The sequence below is a fragment of the Leptonotus elevatus genome, chromosome 1 (genome assembly GCF_054856555.1).
Source record: "Leptonotus elevatus isolate MCC_2025b chromosome 1, RoL_Lele_1.0, whole genome shotgun sequence".
NCBI classification, from domain to species: domain Eukaryota; kingdom Metazoa; phylum Chordata; class Actinopteri; order Syngnathiformes; family Syngnathidae; genus Leptonotus; species Leptonotus elevatus.
In genome coordinates this window covers 20251935-20269390 of record NC_141239.1, presented here as the reverse complement: position 1 = coordinate 20269390, position 17456 = coordinate 20251935, and the positions used below count along the sequence as shown (strand labels likewise).

The 17456-nt window shown below is 40.4% G+C and overlaps 1 long non-coding RNA gene across 5 annotated transcripts in view; it reads right to left on the bottom strand.

The window, feature by feature from the left end:
* LOC147181191 (uncharacterized) overlaps positions 1 to 17456 on the bottom strand; it is a 60770-nt gene that overhangs the window by 19012 nt on the left and 24302 nt on the right. Inside the window, exon 4 of one of the 5 annotated variants that reach the window (XR_015096691.1) lies at positions 14330 to 14914. The exons of the other annotated variants lie outside the window; for them this stretch is intronic. This is a non-coding gene — a long non-coding RNA (uncharacterized LOC147181191). Of the gene's footprint in view, positions 1 to 14329; positions 14915 to 17456 lie in introns of those variants that run through there. 5 annotated transcript variants of the gene reach the window in all.

The window sequence follows — 17456 nt, the reverse complement described above, 5'->3', positions numbered from 1 at the left end:
TGTCGCCTGCCTGTCTATGACACCGGCTTCCGATTGGGGCTCATTTGGATGAATTCTTTAATAGAAGTTTGTCAAAATAGGAAACTAAAATGGCTGCTTCAAACCAAAATGGACGACTTCTGTTCATTTCATGCATTGGTCCTTGAGAATTTTTCATGCGACTTGTTATGATAGATGTGACCATCCAATTCTGTGTTGATAGGAGGGTAGGTATTGGTGGCAAAACTTTTTCTTGACTTTCTCAGGGGGTACCGAGTGAATTTTGGAAGGGTCATTTAGTCACCCTAAAATAAATGTATTTTCAATAGCATATGTGCTTACAAAAACACACTTTTTTTCTTTTTTTACGAGCAACTAAACTTGAGTAATATTTGTTGTCCCCACAGCGCAAAGTATTTTATACAGGCAGCCATTTTGCGTTTTTCTGCTGTTGACTAAAAATTACATCAGAGTCCAGGGGCTCAGCTTGCGAACGTCACATGACCAAACCCAGAAAACGGGTGAAACGTGATTGGTTGATACCTGAGCCCATGTTATTTTCAGTCAAAATGGCCGCACCCTGAGATGACTAAAAACTGGTGGATTTTGCTACTTAAATCATTTTCTAACAAACGCAATATTAATCACAATGCCGTGTTTAGATTAGTGTATGTGGGGGGAATAGAACATATTCTTGCAAAGAAAATTTTTGACTTCTCCTTTGAAGAAGCAGCAGTTGAATGGTTTATAATTTCCGTAATCTCTATGCAAATTTCAGGTCGCCTGACAGCGTTTCACATTATTCTGTATGTCAGCACCACATGGTTTAGTTTAATATTTTGCTGTTTAAATATACATTATTAAATTTTCTTTTGGTTTACGTGTCAGTGTTTCAGTTAGTTTTTCAGTTAAATTGTGTGACAATCCATGTAGCATGAAAACTTAGCTTCTTTTTGGAGGACGGCACGATCGAAAGTGGGAACAGGCAATAAGGAATACTTTAAAATTTTGTTTTAATACGTTTTAAAATGTATTTAAAGCATATGGGAGTTTTATTTTTTTTAAAAAAATTTTTTTAAGTGTTTACAATATAAATATGTTCAGAAATCGAGACGAGGAAGGAACCGACTGAAGGGTGAGGCTGGATGCCGGCTGCCATTTATCCTTAGCTATCCAATGCTACTGGACGAAACTGATCAACAAGAGAACAAATCAACATTTTGATCAACAAAGACAATTGGGAAGATAAACATCAATCAACAACTTGATAATCCACACAACGAGATATGTGACCACTCTGTTATCTGCGTCTTATTGCATTCTGGGAACGGGAATTTATAAGCTTCGGCTTCATCCCATCAGCCCTTTTTCTTTTGGGTATAATTGTATGTGAAAAGTGAATGTTGTAAATTGTCTCTTCGATTGTCCAAAAGGAAAAATGAATAAAAACAGACAAAACAAACAAAACATATATATGGCCTCTCTATTTTGCACATTTTCACATATTGCAGGTTGGACTGGAACATGTTCCCCAAAATAAACAAAAATAAATTTTGAAATGTTGTTAGTGATGTTAAGAAACACGTGTTGTACTGTATGTATTGTAAGGCTGCAGCATTTGACTCAGCTATTCCCAGGTACACTTTCCAGTGTGACACTGAGCAAGTAGCTACTCATTGGCCATCACAGTCAGACAGTAGCATAAAATGACCCCATTAAAAGAAAGCTAAATATTGACAGAGGGTTTAGGCTTGGCTGACTGGAAGTCAAAATATAACATGTCTGAGCTGCTTTTTTCTATTTGGAGTTTTGGAGTTTTTTTTTGTTCAAAGCAAAACTGAAAGAGGTGATTTGTAATTTGACTATTTTGCAAAAATAACAAAATCTTCTCCTTTTTTGGCCTCTTTAGCATCACACATGACTTGGAAAGAGTTGACCCCCGTCTCGGGTTGATTATTTAGCTATGCCTTCACTCAACACCCCTTCGCTGACCAATTCCAAAAGACACCCCCCCCCCCATCACCCGACCCAAAAGACCACTACTCGCCGCTCAGATTTACTGCAAAACGCGTGTGTGTTCCACCATATTTGTGCACATTCCCCATGCGTCAACCTCCCGCTCGCCTATACCGCCCTTTGAACGTGCGCGCTAACTCGTCGAGCGAACATAAATCCAACACGCCCACTGCTGGGGGAGTTGACCATTTTTATGCAGCAGCCTAATTGTTGAACTTTGCCACGGCCCGTTTTGCCAAGCTGAATGATTTGTCACAATTCCCGCCTTTGTGTAATAAATTACCAGGCTAGCATGGACAGCCAGTTAATATTTTAAATAAAAACGGTTCCCATTTGGATTCTTCGGGGTTGCATGCTTTTTTTTTCTTTTTCGAAAGGTTTAACAAGGTTAAGGCCGTATGAAAAGTGAGGAATGTTTTGGCCTTTTCAACCCACCCCATTAATATCATAATGAACTGGCGGGCGTAGGGGCTGTCATGTAACGCGTAACATAACTCTAAATCTATCATTGTCGCTTGGCGCAAATACACAGCACGCACGGCTTGCAATGGCAGGCGGGGCGAATATTTCAGCAAAATTCAATTACATCTGGAACATTTTGTTGTGATGAGTTTCGTGGCCACCTAGTACGTCTATCAATTAAGACTTTCCAGGGGATTGTGGGAAAAAGTCAGAGCGGCGGCCCATCAGAAGACAAAGTGAGCGATTGTTTAGACTCGGAGGTCTTCCTGCACTCGGGCTGACCCGGCGCCGCCATAACTCGGCGTTGCACAGTAACAAGGAACTGGCTCGAGTCCACTTTTCTTTTTTCTCAGTTTCATTTTTATCTGTGATTGTGCGCATTACCTTAGATTGTTACATTGTGTGTTCTGAAATTAAAAACAATACCAGAAAATATGAACTGGAAGCTTACGGCTGTTCACTAATACGGCACAACTTTTAAAATATTATTTTACCTTTACCTTAACTAGAATCCCGCGTCACATTATGGCCAAATGAAGAATCCTGGTCGGTTATTGCTCCTTGTTGTGGTGTAAGCACTGATCTGAATAGTGTATATGACTGGATAGCCAATAGCCCATTCACGCCCGTGGCAGCCGTTGAAGCGACAGGGCGGCCATCTTGCTCCACCCATCTCGCGAGCAGACTACTGATAAACAATACGGTATATACGTACAGATTAGACATATACAGCTCATAGGCAGTTAGTATAAGGCCGGGGGCAGAGTGGGGGGTTTGTGGCGAGGTGGTCACTATTTTTTAACAAGTAAAAAAAAAATAATTACCAAGTGGACGGTATGTGCTGCTTTGAAAGCTCCCTTTTTCTTTTATCACTCAGTACCTTAGACCCCAATATTAGATTTGGCAGAGGCATCTTTCGTTGAATTAGTTATAATTCTTTAATAAAAATATACAAGTTTCCTCCTGTAAACATAATTAAGCATGTAATTTATAAATGTATTCAAAGGCAAGTTGTAAAATGTCTCCTTCAAAAGCCCTCTTGTTTATGTTTAACAAATTTAAAACGTCATAAATCATGCCGTTTTTACTAAAGACTGTCTCAAATGTTCTCCCATTTTTATACTGTAAATGTATAGGATTGTATGCCGAGAAACGTTTCTAGCAATATGGCGGCCTCGCAGCTACAAAAGGCTTGGCCTATCAGCTATCTAGTCATATATTCAAATCAGTGGGTGTAAGGAAGCCGCATGCTAAACTAGGGAAAAGTCACACATTAGTTGCCATGACTAGCTTCTTCTTCTACTTTCATTTGGCACTTGGCAAATACTTTTGTTGAATTACCGCCACCTTCTGGCCACCGGCATTAATGCACCAGAAGAGTTTGGCAAAAGTCAGAGCATTAATTTTTATATATACAAGTCGCACCTGAGTGTAAGTCGCAGGGCCAGCCAAACTACAAAAAACATTGTGAAAAAGAAATAAATAACAATGTAAAAATAATAATAAAAATACCTAAACCAATTTTCTGAAATAACATGCTAATTAACTAACGAGCGTGCCCAATCTGTGTAATACCATTCACAGAAAGCCTGAAAAACACGTCAAACCAATAGGATGATTTGCATCACATGCACCTTGAAATGTGAGACATATCGATGCTAATAATGTACCAGTCACAATTGAGCCATACATCTCTGTTCCCCTTGGCCGATGTTTGTCTTTCACGCTCATATGCCGCTGCATATTTGCAGACCCCTGCACTTCTAATCCACGCGTCTTCTGCCTTTTCCAGCCACATCCAGTTTGGGGCCAAGATTATTCGCCCCGAAATCCATATGAGTGAGCCACTTTGTGCTCGGTGCTGAAAATAGCACGGGCTCTCAATTATTGGGAATGGAGCAAACACAGGTGTGGAATCCTGTATCCCCACCTCCCACCACCCACCCCCCATACACACCCTGCCCGCAGAATAAAGCCACTCTTGTCCCGGAGAGGCCGAGCAGGAAGGCCAGATCCCCTCGGCGGTCTTTGAAGCGCACCCACTCTGCGGCGTGCTGGGTGCCGCCGCTAAAAGGGACCTTTTAGAGGTGTGGAAATGAAACGTCCCGCATCAATCATCCATTTCCACATGTGAAGTATTGAGCGGTAATTGCTGACTGCTAACTCATCACCTTCTCGTCTATGTGTTTGCACAGTTTGGATAAACTACTGCTGTAAGCTTAAATGCATTTAATCCAACTACTTTTGCCCCAGGAGGGGAATACATTCATGGGCGAAAATTTGCTTGCCTCCACTACTATAGGTGGCACTCTAATCCTTTTCAACATTTTAATGAGTATTATATTAAGCTGTTAAGTAATCAGTCAATAAAGCCCATCTAGCCAATGTTTCAACACCTTTGTCGTTAATTGGTAGTTGGCTTCTGACACCGTCCTAGCATGGGGAGTGGAGAAAATATTTGGTTTAAAAAAAATACCTTGCTACATGTGTACAAAAGCCTGCAGCCGTTGCGGCCCAGAGTTACAAAACCACGGTTGGGCCGTGGCTCAATAGTTAAGAATCACTGGTGTAGATAAAGTGCTATATATGTGCATTCCATTTCCCATAATTATCAAATACAATTTATCATTATTATCAAATATAATTTTCTTTTTTTTGGACTATGACGTGTTTTTCGGCAAAAGTACAATTTGTAACCCATTCAAGTTTCATTCAAGCTGCTTAAATGGTAAACAAATAGCGAAAGCGGACTTTGGGTTTAAGTTCAAGATGGACTATTTACTATGACACAACAAAACAAAACATTCAAAAGCTAAAGTCTTATTCAAACAAACATGGCAAACAGGACTACATACACAGCCTCATTGCTTAGCTGGATAACCTAATGCCACAGATAGTGTCAAGTCCTCATGAGAGCGGCAAAATGTTAGCAGCATGAGCTACTAACAGCATAGCATTTTGGCTAGTTCAAGTACATAGTTTACATTGGTGTAGTTTGCTTCTAGATTTTCAGATAAGCCACATAATTTCTACAGAACCTAACCTTTAGCACTGAACTAAGCAGCTACGCACTTTTAGCATATCTTTGTGCCTTGCTGGGGAACGAGTTCCTATTCTGTTCTCAAAAGTTCACATCGAACAGGTCAAGAACAACACTCCTGTGACCCCAACATGAGCAAACACTTGGCGACAGAAGCAAGGAGAAACTCCCTCCAAAGAAGAAACCTCAAACAGGCTTTGTGGGGCCGAGCAGGGCAAGGAGGAAGAACAATGGGCACATCAGTCACATCAGCAACAGCAATAGTACCATGGTGGCAGCAACAACAACAACGATAAGACTAGTACTGTAATTGGTTATCAGAATGGGCATCAGCTTTAAAAAAGTGCTTATTATAGTGCGTCATATAGTAAGAAGGAGGATTTTCAATTTAATTGTAAATTTGATAAGAAGCCAGTGCTGGATGCTAGTACATACGAAATATGATCTCTCCCCCTGGTTCTGGTTAGAACTCGTGCAGCAGCATCTTGGACCAGCTGGAGGGTCTTTACAGACTTGCTTGGGCTACCTGTTAGCAAAGAGTTGCAATAAGCCAGCCTGGAGGGCACAAAAGCTTGAACTAGTATTCCGGCCTCAACAAGCAGCAGGAAATTACTTATTTTCTTTTTTTTATACAAAAACCTATGAATAGCAACAATCTGTCTATGATTGATATGTATAGGTGACTCTGCAGGGTCCACTGTATATATTTCACAAGTGAAAAACAGTTTTTGAAACTTGTTATAGGCTATTTGAGAATTATAGGGTAGACACTGATTGACTTTAGTTCTATTTCATTAAATTTGTGTGTCCCTACTTAAGTCTACTAAAACATTGCAAAGTGATTCATGCTGTAATTATGAAGTTGCTCCTGTGGTGAAGGACAGTCGGTGTGTGGAGGGGGGCGACAAAGAGCAGAGCTGTAGACACAATGAGCGCTCTGTTTATCCCGCAGTTCTTGTGCACGAGCGGACCGGGGGGCCGCTACAATTCCCGCTTTTTTCTCTGCACTCCCCCTCCACCACCCCCAAAGTGTTCTTTGCATTCGTCGGAGCAGTGACAGTTTGAATCTCCAGCAATTGTTCACTGTCTGAAAGCAATTACAGGAATAACAAACACTGTCTGCCTGCTGCTGATAGGATAGAACATTTGGAATTCTGGATAATACCACTCAACTGTGGATGACAGTTTTCATTATGGGTTACATGCATAAATTTGGTGATATATTATGATATTTACCCACAGTTTTTGATATATAAGATTGAGAATATACTGTATATAATTCTCCATCCACATGTCTTGTGTGGCTTTTTACGTTGACTTCTTTATATGAACTAATACTGTATTTTATAATGAATTGAAAACGTTATTTTTTTAAGGTTTATATGTAAATCGGTGAAAGAATCTGGTTTGTAGGTGATGTCTGGTCGGTGCAGGATTTCACTTTTTTGTTTGTTTGTTTGTTTGATCCTTCCTCGGATCTCCTGACAACTTCACGACTCTAGCGGGATTCTGAAGTCTTCGGTTTAGGTGAAGGGTACGGGATTTTTAATAGGTTTCAGGTGAATTAATGAGCACAAACTCAAACGCACGCACATTGCGCGCACACACACGCACACAAAAGAGAGCAATGATGATGACATGTTGAATCGGTAAGATTACCAAATAAACAATACTGAGCTCTCTAAAAAAAAAAGTTTATATGTAAAAATTATATTAAGATTATAATATAATCTTTTTTATTTCGTTGAATTTTCCATGCTAATGTGTATATTTATATTTAATATTCACATATACGACGAATAAAAGCTTATTCCATTCTGTTGTACTGCATTACATCAACACTTACTTTTATTGTAAAATATTTTTTTCCGCTTCTCCTCTGAGAATAAAAGAGTGTGTATGTGCATAAAAGCGCATTCATGCAAAGAAACTGCAGAACAAAAATTCCACTTCAATTCCAATAAAGTTGTAATTATTTTGTTAAGTGTGATACGAAGCCTTGTCTGTAATCTACAGTAAGAAAGAAAAAATGACAGCAGATTCTCTGTCTTTGGTTCAGAGCAGCCTTTATCTCCCCCCCCCCCCCCCAAAAAAAGAAAAAAAAACCTCTCAGAAGTTGTGTGTGGCCCGCACAGGAAATTAAGAAACCTCTGCAGCTTTAAGCATATTTACGTCTGAATTATCTGCGAGCGCCGGATTTAAACACAAGGTTCAGCGTGTGCTCATGAACTGCATGTGTGGTCACTTGGGGTCAATAGTGAGACAGAATAAGGATTAACTTGTTGAAGAATTCCCATCAGATTGATTTTTTTCTAAATGGGTGTAAATATATTGCTTAGTTTGAGATCACACACAAAATATCTCCAAAATATGGAAAATTATTTAATCTTCAAGAAATGTGACATTTTACTAATTTAGCAACATCAGTATAATTTATTGTATGCTTGTGTACATCAGGTTTGGGAATCACAGAGTAACTCAATACCATATAATAGCTACTGAAAGTATGACCCTACATTTGATATACAGGAAGAAAATTTACATCCAATTGCATAATACGTAGGTAATTAAAAACTTGGAGCTAAGCATGCATACAATTACCAAACAAAAACAAATGTCATAAATTTACCATAAAAATCATGTTGCATGAAAAGCTGGTAAGCCCAATTATTAACGTGACCTTGCACATTGCATAAGAAAAATTACCAAAAGCAAATAAAATGCATTTATTTTATGAAAAAAAAGACCGATACAAGCACGTGTATTCATTCTTTGAGTAATCACTGATACAGCGTAACGATATCTCTAGTAATTTTGATATGTAAAATTTCATTTAATTTAACACAATGGCACAAGGTTGTGAGCAAAAATCTTCCTTACAGAGAATATGATTTGCCGATATGTAACCCTAACACTGTGTGTGTGTGTGTATATGTATATATATATATTTACCCCATGTATGTTCCTATGTACAGGACACCAGAGAATAACCTGCTTGTATGTGTGCGTGCGTGCGTGCGTGTGTGCGTGCGTGCGTGCGTGCGTGCGTCCACTCGCCGCACAGGACCCAACAGAAACAAGAGCTATTTATTTTAGTGAGAAATAGAAGAGAGCAGAGACTAGAGATGAGATAGATCCTCTTGTGAACGCCTCCGGCTAACGGCTCACACATAAGTTGTTCTCACACTGATGCCCTCACATACACACACGTTCACACACGCACACCGAGCAGATACAGTAGAGCGCAGGCCGCCAGTGACCAGCAAGCCTCGGTGGGCACACACATTTACACAGATGGTTCTTATACGAGTGGATTAGAGAGCATATTTCCTCAATAAGTGGGAACAACAAAGGCTAGCGCTGAATTTATTATGTCTTAATTGAGGAGACCTACATGGATGTATATTTGTGTGCGAACAAGCCTCTGGTGTTTTGGAGTCTCATAATCTCTGTCAAGGATTGGAGATCACATGCTGCTGGACAAAGCTACACTTGTGGACCACCTTTACCTCTGAAAGACAGGGAGTAGATTTGCATTTCAATAAAAATGATGACCTGACTTTTTATGCTATTATTTAGTAATTATTTAGTCAAGATGCAGTTTTGTATATTCATGTATTATTGGTTTTGCTTAATTGGGCAAACACCTCATTTTGTGCTTAATAAAAATGGAAAAATGACGCACTGTAAAGTAATAAAGATTGACTGTTTTCTATCAAATTATCAGTGGAATAAAAATAATAGCGTAGATTTATATATATATATGTGTGTACATATGTGTGTGTGTGCGTACTCAAGTCAATTGACTGTAACTGTTCCATTTGTTAAAATAATTAAATATAACATATTACTAGCTAATAAAGATCAAATTTGTTCTGAATATTGTGATAATGACAAATATTCTGGTAGCATTGCTAATTCAATGACAGGTAAATTGTTCATTATTAGTTTCTGGCATTATTATTATTTTTGATTTATTGATTATGATTGGCAGTAGTAGTAGTAGTGATATATTGATTATGATTGACAGGAGTAGTAGTAGTACTAGTAGTAGCAGCAGCAATATATTAAGTAGCCATAAACAAACAAACCAGCCTCAAATTACTTTTGTTTATTTACAACACATTATTGACAATGGTCTAGTCTTTTTTTGTCTTTTATATCAATTATTTTGTATGAATATAAGTAGGACAAAAAAAAAATCGTATTTAATTGCATTTGTTCTACTACTGACCATTTTAAAACATGTACACATGACAGAGCTTTGATGATAAAACAGATCTTGGTGTCCTGAAACGTTTAAACTGTACTGTGAATGTATGCCAAAACCACTAGAAATGATTCTGTAGCCAGTGAGGGGGCAACGGGTGCCCTTCCAAGGTTCGGGCCAGGCAAGGACGAGCATGGGAAAGCTCGCGCGTCAATTAATCACAGCTAATGAGCTGGAACAGTGTTGCCCGAGCTGCCTTCCATGTCCGTCAACCCACGCACACACAAAATGTGTGAAGGACAGAATAACAAACTTTTCACTCACCATATTGCTCAGCCACTACGTTGAGTTCGTTTCACATGTCTTTCAACGACTTTTAAGGTTGATTTGGGGTCCATGCTGTTACATAATTAGTTACTGAACGAGGTCTCATTCTGGACTTTTAAAGAACAGAAAGTTGTGTAAAAAAAAAAAAATAAATAAAGTGAAAAAAAGTAGATTTGACTCCTTAAGTACAAGTAAAAAAGTAGAGACTCTTAAATGTAGTAGTTGGTGGTTGTTTTTTTCTGTACTAGAATAAAGTGTAATTGCACATCCGCTACAGTAAGTGGCAGTGGTGCTCATGTTATTTATTTTTAATAGCAGGCTAATTTAAATGTTTTCTGTTACAGACTAAAAAAAACAATGTTAGTTAATAGTACTTTTTTAATGTATATCTTTTATTTTGTTTTATTTAAAGTTAATAAGGATACAATGTTATGCAGAGGTGTACTTACAACAATCTATAATCGCGACTAAGAGTTGGTAAAATGTTTTATTCCTCACACTGACTTAAGTAAAAAGTACAAATACATTTTTACAGTTTATTATACACAATACCTGTTTTGATAAAAGCATAATTGAAAAAAAAAAAAAAAAAGAGCTAATTTTCGTTGGCTCAGGTATTTATCCTAAAAGAAAATATATCACACAGTGCATTCTTGGAGTTTTGAAAGGCCAAGTAGTCACTTGCAAAAACCTAAATATAGTCTTATTTCAGTTTTTAAAAACCCGAATAAGACCTCTTGGTTATGCCTTTTCTAACCCGAATAGTAGGTCATATAAATGATGGTAGGAAATAAGAAGCAAAAATGACGTCTCTTCCTGCCGATGTCCATCTTTCATTGAGTGCTTCCACATATTCGGCACAAAAAAAAATACACATATCGACGGACATAAACGTGCATCAGTTGGTGCTCAGTATGTTTATTTTTTGAGGCTTCGTGTCATTGTGCACTCGCCAAAGGGTGGGTATCGTCATTGACGGGAAGTGACGACTAACGGAAGTGCCCAGCTCTGATTATCATGTATACGGGAATAACTGTGAGCTCACGCATGTAAACGGGTTATTCCGAATTTGTCCGAAACGGGTATTTTGCCCTTAACCGGAATATTGAGAGCTGTGGATGGGGGATATATTTTCTTCCCAAACCTTTGTGTTGATGCTTTTTTCCCCCCTCTATAGAAGCAGGCCTGAAAATCCCTCACTTTTCTGCGAAATTTGCCGTTTTGAATCCAAAATAGGTCACCTACATGAACCGTGCATATCCGATGAGAAAATATTTGGGTAGGGGGGATAACCAGAGAGTCAGTGCATCATTGAACTTACCAAAGACGGCACCGATTCACGTTAAATCAAACGGTGCCATGTTCCGAAGTGCGTCTTAAGTTGTGGCTGTCCACACCGGGATGTGTTGGTAATGTTCTATGGCGCACTTGAACGCAGCAGTGTACGCACAGCCAGCGTACTGATGTCACCCACTCGTGCTAGAGTTCATTCACGCTATACTAAAATGCATTTCTGGGTTTGGGATTTGGGTTAATAAGCAAGCGCACACCGGCATGCCAAACGAGAGTGGAGCTTCGCGGTTCCTAGCATGCTTTGCTTGAGGGTGGTGCCCCACACCTGCGTGGGCTTCTTGGTGCTGAGGCTGAGCGGTGGCTGGGAAGTCCCCACCATCGGCTCGCCATATTCGGGTAGCACCGCCGAGATGCCTGCCTCTCCTCGGCGCCGACCACAACGCGAACATAGCAGATGTCCGTCTTCACCCAATTTTAATCATGTTATAAAGGTTGTGGCTTTACCATCGTTACAATATATTACTTATACCATATTTATAATTTCAAGGGTAACTATAAAACAGCTAAATCTTGTGGCCAATCTGTAGCACTAGCAAACATTACGTACCGTGTTGGATACAGTCTACATTGAGTTTGCTCCCGAGTCCCAATTATCCTCTTCATCGTCTTTCATGTCCTCTTCCAACTGTCATTTTTTGCGAGATTTCACTCCAAGTTGGGATCGAATTCATGCACGTTTTTGAAAAAGAACTGCACAAGGAACCAAAAATAACTCTAATTCAATTATTTATCGTCTGTTCTTGTATTACTGCTTAATTTTGTTCTTTATGTTGTTCATTGTAAAGAACTTTGCTTATCACTTTGTTATTTGTAATATTAATTTATGGTATTATTTACTTTATTAATGTTATATCTTGAATATTTTTTTACTCCATCCTCTGGCTCATGTGTTTTAAATTCATTATGTTTTATTATTTGTCAGAAATAGTAAAACATCATGAATCTGACTTTGATTTTATTTAATGAAAAATGACTTAAAGTGTATGTTTTTTTATTATTATTATTTTATTGTTAAATAAATTCACATTTATTACCACAAACAACAGAACAAAAGTAACTAAAATTGGTATTGTTCAGCACCAGTATCGATACCCCAGTACTTACAATTGGAACCAAACCGGTTCAAATGCGAAAGATAGCCATCGCTACTTGAATGCAGCACATGCTGTATTTTCAACATCCATCAACAGTCTGATAAATGTAGCAAAGACGTTTGCATTTTCGCAAACTGTTTTCCTTGACACCATAAAATCTTGAACATTAAAACTCGCCATCCCTTAGCCTTTTTTGGCTAAGTAAGGAATAGGAAGCACTTATAGCTGTCTTCAAACTCCGGAAGTAAAAATAAATAGTTGTCAGATATCTGAAAAACAGCAAAAAAGAATTTGTACTTCAGTACTTCCCGCCACTGGTGCTTTAATCTTTTGATTTTCTTAGTGTAAAAAAAAAAAATGTACGCCAAATGTCTTTCCTCAATAATTCCAACAGCATTGCAATTGTGTATTCACAAGTTTCTTGGCATCAAAGTGACCCGCTGCACCAGCCGCTTGTAATGAACAGACCTTAAACAAACAAGAACGCAGAGCGATGAATGAGAGGAGGAAAACAGAAATAAGTGATGTCACACAAGGTGACTAATGACTTTACTTGAGCTTGATAAATACACCGTGCCAGAACATTGCTATTTTTTTCGGCACATGATGCATTTAGAGCTCAAATTCTCCTTAATGCCTACTTACAACATAACAAATTACGCGAAGCAAAAGCGGCACGGGCGCAAAGGAGTAATATCCGTATTTTAAGATCAGACATGATGCAGCTGTTATTATTCGGCGTTACAAATGGCCGACTGCACATATAGTGCGGTTTTTCAGCTCCTCGCCGACTACTGTGGGAGCTCAAGCTGCGGGCCTCTTTACTGTAACACTAATCCTCATGGCACATACATCATGCGAGCAAACGTTTCAGTTATCATTCCTGGGGTGGGAGGCCACGTTCAGGATCTCTTGTGTCGCTTGGCGGCAGCTGAATGAGGGCAGCGATCCGGCGCAGGACAATTGTCAGAAAATACACACTTGCCTTTGTTGTGTTAAATAAGTTGGGGTCATCTCTCAGGGGCAAAGGCAGCCTGTAAATTATAACGACTAATCTATTTTACAATGCTTGAGGTATGAATGTGACGGGTGGCGACTTTATGCCACATAATCACATTATTATAAATTACATGTGTCTGGGCTGGCTTGTTTGGTTTGTAGTCTGATGCTCACGCATGAAATGTGGAGTCTAAGCTTACATGCTGCAACCACGGAATAGATACCTGCACTGCGTAGTGTCATATTCAATCCCCATACACACACACACACGCACACTCCTGTATATGCTATATGTCGCAGATACACACCTGTCTAAAGTCTGGTGGGCGAGTGATGAATAGGGAACTGAGCATGGAGATCCCTGCCAGAAATGTGTGCTATGGTTGTTCGTGCATTTGTCATACAAATGAGGGAAGTTCAGCCAAAACTACTTGTGGCATACATCCCACTGTGGGATATCTAAGGAAGAAGAATTTAAAACCATTATCCGTCTACCTCCCCCCCAAGGAGGGGTTCAATTTTACACTCTGCGGTGTTTTAACATGCTATATAGAGGAGGTGATGAGACAAACCTCTCGTTCATGATTGAAATCTTGAATCTTCATCTTGCCAGGACATTTTGCGGGAACAGCTGGGGGAAAACCCTTTTCTGTTCCTATTAGACTAATCAAGGTCCACAAATGCATGCTTAGATGAATGTTGACAAGAATGAGTTTGGCACACACTGGTTGAATGAGAGAAAATTCCCACAGACACACTCCAAATCACTTGTTGGGTTTAGTTTATGTCCACATTGTAATCTCACTTACAAAAAACTCGACTGACCCATCTGATGGTGACAGCTGAAACACACATGCTATTAATAATAACCCGCTACCTCATCAAAGCATTTAGAACAAAATGCTTTGCAGGCACTTTGTCCCTTTAGCAGCGGCTCTCAAACTGGGGGGTCCACAAAATTATTTGCTATCAATTTGTCATGGGGGACGTGAGTGGATGGGGGATGGCAGACCCAAATGCAAGAGAATAAGACGGCGAAACAGGAATCAAGTCCAATGTGTGGTGCTTTAATGAACCATAAGGAAAATGGTGAGCAGACAAGCTTGACTTGATAGGACGTGACTGGGCTGGTCGCCATGACTGGACAGCTGGACGAGACGGGTCACCATGACTGGACAGGATGTGACTGGACCGGATTTGCCTTGACTTGCTGTGGAGTGGCTATGGCTTGGCTGTGATGAAGACGACTTGGCTGTGGCGATGACTTGACTATAGCGAAGGCTACTTGGCGGTGAGGAAGGCTACTTGGCGGTGACGAAGGCTACTTGGCGGTGAGGAAGGCTACTTGGCGGTGACGAAGGCTACTTGGCGGTGACGAAGGCTACTTGGCGGTGACAAAGACGACTTGGCTGGGACAATGACTTGACGCACGAACTTCCACACATAACATAGGTAATGTACCAACACCGAATGGACAAACACAACAGACTAAGGCCCGTCCAGACGTAAGTAAAGCTGGCTTCGTTCCTCAAACAAATCTTGTACATACAGAAGCATTTCAAGACTTGTGTGTGTCCAAAAGAAGACGCTGAGGACGTTTAACGGCTGTAATGTATATGCCAAGCCTGGAGTGGTGCTGTAGTGCAGCCACAGGGAGTTAACGGAAAGCGTAGAAGAAGAATCAGCGAAGAAAACGGACTTTTTTAAAAACTTTATTGCAATCTACAGAACAAACATGGCTTTGCATGTATCAAAACAACTTGAAAAAGACGAATTCAAGTACAACACCGCTTGTTGAACGTGGGAATAAAGAAGCAAAATATTTTGCTGCAAAAGCATAAGCAAGTTAAGGCGGGTGTGCAAAACGACTACGACTGGCTATCAGCCATTGTTGTTAACAGACTGACAGTTCGCACGCAGTCACACGAGAATTGGCACATACGTCATCAATCTGCGACAATGCGTCGTCATCGAGCTGCGACTATTATGTCATCACTGGACGAGTATCCTGCATATGGTGTCCAGACAGACGCGTACGGGAAGCGTTTTGAAATCTTTGCACTCTGGAGCCCGGTTTCAAAACTGATCGGTTTCAAGCTCCGGCTAACAACATTTTGTAGCAAGCTAAACTCTTTAACAGGCCTCTTCCATGCAACATGGAACAATGACGTTAGGCTGGCCTTGATTATTTTGCGCCTTGATCAACGGAATCTATCACTAATTCCATTTTCTAAAATCTTAGACTGAGCTTGAACCCACCTTCCTAGCTCCACAGTGTAACACTTCCAGCCAAGTCCTCAGAGACCGAGCTGCCCACACAGTGGTCTTTTTTTAGTTGACCGACAACACTAATTTGAGAGACGGATGTACAAGAATTTGTCACACACATATCTTTTATGTGCAATAGCTTTTATAGCCCGACTAGTCGACAACATCTCCGACAAGGCTATATTTTGTACTATGTTCTAAAATCAGCTCGTTGCATTGGTTTCATCGATGTGGGAAGAGAAGAGGGTGCGGTGACCTAGTGTGTTTCTAATATCTTCCCAGAAATCCCTGCGGGCAAGGATCATCTTGGGTGTTCTTGGGCGGACTCTGGTGTTGTTACATTTAACAGGTTCCCAGCACAGAGCGCAGGCAGGGAGGAGGAAGACGAGGGGGAAAAAAAGAGGGCTACGCGGTGGCGAGCCGACTGCCGAGAAGCCAACTTGACCTGGAGGAAAAAGCATCCTCTGTGCATTGGCTTGAGGGGGCGGTGTGCGGGTTGAGCTCCACACTGCCCTCTCCCTTTTCTCCCTCTAGGTGGGGAGGAGGCATGGAGGTAATGAAGCTTAAGTGAGCCCAGTGTCTGGTAATGTAATATACACAAAGCCCTTGTCAGGTCTGGATCCAATAATGTGTCATTTACCACGTCTGGAACAGATTGGCCCAGATGATCGGCGTGAACCTTTGCCCGGGTGAAGAGTGCTCCGCACTTAGCATCCCTCGGCCTGCAGGCCTACTAAACAGTCCCTCGCTTCACCTCGCTCCACCGCTAGCACCTCTGCGCCCATCCCCTGTCGAGGCTGATGCATGCTTTGGATGAGATACTTCATCGTTGTTTTGTGACCACACTGGAAAGTTTGTCTCAGGTGGATCGTTTGGGTATCCACAGAAGGATTTTTGGAGGGAGCAGAAGAGACGATACTGAACTGCTGGTTTTAACACCGCAGAACCAACACATTTTTGCTTACACTCCATCCAAAGAACTTAATATATTTCATTTCCCAAAGGGGAATGAACAAGTGTACTGGAGAGACAGGAAGATCATCAAAAGGTTTCAGACAGGTTTCAGACACAATTTTCCCACAATGGAGACCAGACCAATTCTGGATTAGAATCTATATTATTTCAATTTGGTTGTTTGCGTTCTACTTGATTCAACCATCATGAAGTGCCACACAGAAAGCATTTAGTGTGTGGGGGGGGTGTAAAGCAGAGGTGGGCATTGCTAACAATTGGTATAATCCCAATGAAAACTTCACTTTGAAGTACAGTACAGGCAATGCCAAACAATGGAACATGTACTTTAAATGTTTTTTATTGCTACAATAAATGATGCTGTGTCCGGCGTTCAGAGGGCAAGCTTGTTAAAGTTTGCCGCAACGTTGTCAGTTCGTTGACGTGCCACAACATGGTTTTAGTTAAAAAGACTGACTCCGATGCAGATCATGTTTCGCCACACAGTAGTATAGGTAGTCTAGCTTCTACTCTCTTGGTGGGAACTTATAGTAACACGTATAAAAACATGTAAAATGATGGGGCAATTCTATATTACACCATTTCAAGATAAACGTTGATGAAATAGGATAGAAGAGGTGGCAGACTCAAGTCACAACTTGACTTGAGTCAGAACTTGAGACTTGTTTGGCTAAAACTTATGAAAGAATCAACTTGACAAGTCTTGCATCTTTATTTGAATTTTTGGGTGAAATTT